The 3,139-nt window shown below is 38.9% G+C and overlaps 1 pseudogene; it reads left to right on the top strand.

Moving 5' to 3' along the window:
* The first annotated feature begins 1,677 nt into the window (after nt 1–1,677).
* LOC141571335 (large ribosomal subunit protein eL15-like) lies at nt 1,678–2,322 on the top strand (annotated as a pseudogene).
* Nucleotides 2,323–3,139: the final 817 nt, after the last annotated feature.

Below are 3,139 nucleotides of genomic sequence, written 5' to 3'. Positions count from 1 at the left end.
TATGTTTGTAGGATTCTTGTCCTTCAATTTATCCCTCAAATTTGCTTATTCAGGGCTTTAGCATTTAAATTAACTGTTTGAAGATATCCCACCCCCTTGATTAAAATGGTTTTGTTCACTATTCTCAAACATATTTCCAATTCATCTGTGTGATTTTTTGCTTATTTTGAAAAATTGGTAATAGTCACAGATGGGCTTAAGAGATAAAGAAAGAAGAGATGAAGACAAAGGGAAGAGCAGAAGAAAAATGAGTAGAAAAAGGAGAAAAGCCACCTTGTTCTATCCTTGTCTTGCAAGTCTGTCACATGCTGCATGAAATGCTAAAGAATATTTAATAACCTGGAATTTAGCTTACCCCAAATGTTGTATTCTTCTCGTAATTACATGCATCCTTCTAGCTGAAAGTGCTAAAAGTTTTCAACCTATTACACTTCCTATAAGTTTTTATTTATGCATTTTTTCAAGCAACCACCCATCCATCTTGTTAATATTCACTGATACTTATCTATAGGTAATCTCAAATATCTCCCTATAGCAAGTGATTTCAAATCAGGCACAATTTTTGCCTCAACTTTCATTGCTCTCTTTTGAAGAGTATTGCGTGATTATTTTACATGATATTTTTTAAAATATAGTTAATAATATACTTCATAATGTTCCCATCAGAAAAAGCAGTTGAAATTTTGGCATATTTTGCATTGTATTCCGGGCATTTGGGGAACTTGAATGAAGTATGTTTCTCAAACAATTTCTAATAATTGGATTATATACTAGTCATATATTAGTCTTATTTTTAAATAAGACTAAATAAATTCATCAATCCATAGCACAACTTTAACATAAATATCAGCACATGGTAACCTATGAACTAGCAAATGAGCTGTTTCTTTCAATATTTGCTCAAAAAACCCAAAGTCATTCACTAAACACATACTTATTCATTGCTTGACTGAAATGGAGCTAGGTGATACAGCCAATAGGGAGAAATTCATGCCTTAGAGAAATTCACAGAGTGGTAGAGTGTACCAGGATAAATAATTTTTGGAAGCTCTCATCCCCCAGGTGTACATGGCTGCTTGTATTATTTATTTTTTGTGCTAGTCTCTTGGAATTAATCATAGAAATGTCATGTATGGGACAATGTTGGTGAAACTATTTTGTAATCAGTAATGCCTTAGAATCTCCTGGGTTGAGTAAATATGTGTGAGAGAGTGACAAGGAAATTACAAAGGTCATATTGGAAAGATATGAGAAGGGTCAGGAAATTTTCCAGTAATGGATTGGAGACAAACTCACCCATGAAGAATTGATCCCTTCTCTTTGCAGATGACTGGACAGCATCTAAGTCACAAGAGAATATCCCATCTACGACTTTCAGAAGCTAAATATTGAAAACACAGTACCGATTTACTTAGGTGAGTTTAGAAGCTGCAGTGGTGACGCCAGTGACAAGTAATCAGGGAGGTTCATTCCAATTTATTGGCAGTTTCTGTGTCATTCTGTTTCCTAGAGGAAGCACAATCAAGGAGATTTGTGACTGGATAGGTTACCTTCCAAATGTTAGGACTGAGGAGGGGGATACATTTTACGAGGTTTTACCATATGATCAGTTTCACCTCTGTGCCTTGATAATTTTTTTTGCTTTAAGAAACAGAATGTCTTTCCGTCTCACCTCAGGCATCAGGTAAGCCAAGATGGGCGCTTACAAGTACATCCAGGAGCTATGGAGGAAGAAGCAGTCCAACGTAATGCGGTTTCTTCTCAGGGTGCGCTGCTGGCAGTACCGCCAGCTCTCTGCGCTCCACAGGGCCCCCCACCCCACCCCACCGGATAAAGCGCGCAGGCTGGGATACAAAGCTAAGCAAGGGTATGTCATATATCGGATTCGTGTGCGCTGTGGTGGCCGCAAACGCCCAGTTCCTAAGGGTGCCACCTATGGCAAGCCTGTCCATCACGGTGTTAACCAGCTAAAGTTTGCTCGAAGCCTTCAGTCTGTTGCCGAGGAGCCAGCTGGACGCCTTTGGGGCTCTGAGAGTCCTGAATTCTTACTGGGTTGGTGAAGATTCCACATACAAATTCTTTGAGGTTATCCTCATTGACCCATTCCATAAGGCCATCAGACGGAATCCTGACACCCAGTGGATCACCAAACCAGTCCACAAGCACAGGGAGATGCGCGGGCTGACGTCTGCAGGCGGCAAGAGCCGTGGCCTTGGAAAGGGCCACAAGTTCCACCATATTATTGATGGTTCTCACCGTGCAGCTTGGAGAAGGCCCAATACTCTCCAGCTCCACCGTTACTGCTAATGTGAGTAATGTTTGTAAAATTCTTACCTAATAAACAATTTAGGCCAGTCATGTTTGCTTAAAAGTGTTCTTTAATTTGTGTGTTAAAACTAGTTGTCTGCAGATTGTTTTCATGAATGCATTGTCAAATTATGAAAGTTAAAGTGCAATGTTTGAAGACTAAATGATAGTGTATCTTGTTTCTCCTAAGATAAATAATTTTGTCTTTGCTTTATCTTAGGGAGTTGATATGTCAGTTTTTAAAATGCTGTGTGGTTATAACAGGTGTAAAATAAATTCTGTGAAAGGAGTGCAGAACTAGCCACGTAGGTTTGTTGGTGCATGTGATGAAACCTACAGCTTTATTGAGGGAATGCCGTGCTCTGTTGGTTTATTCTCAAGGGGCTGTTTTTTGAAGTTTGGCAAGGACAAACATTGTAAAGTTGAATTTTGCTTGGAAATTGCGAAGGATGTCCTAATCCATTCTCAGAATCATGCAGAAAAATGAAAGTTGACTATGCGGCTCTCATATTTTTAGATTTAATCCAACATTCTGTTTACATAACTGCTGGTTCTGAAAGGAGAAAAGTTTAAAAGAATGCCACCATTGTTAGGAAAATTGAACAATCATGTTGCAAGGGGTTCTCTTACAAATGAAACAAATCCTGCTTAACCTGTACAAAGTTGGCTTGGTCTCCACAACACTAGTGAAGTTCAGTTCACTAAAGGTGGAGGCTTCCTCGTTCAATCCCATGTCTCTGAAGGCTGTGGAATACTGAATTCCGTGCAAAGTAGTAATGGTAATAACACTGGTCTGTGTTGAAACTGAAGAAAATTGAATATAAAGTAAATT

The sequence above is a fragment of the Rhinolophus sinicus genome, linkage group LG04 (assembly GCF_036562045.2).
Source record: "Rhinolophus sinicus isolate RSC01 linkage group LG04, ASM3656204v1, whole genome shotgun sequence".
Taxonomy (NCBI): Eukaryota; Metazoa; Chordata; class Mammalia; order Chiroptera; family Rhinolophidae; genus Rhinolophus; species Rhinolophus sinicus.
Note: the sequence above shows the minus strand (reverse complement) of the source record. Positions and strands in the feature narration are given on the sequence as shown.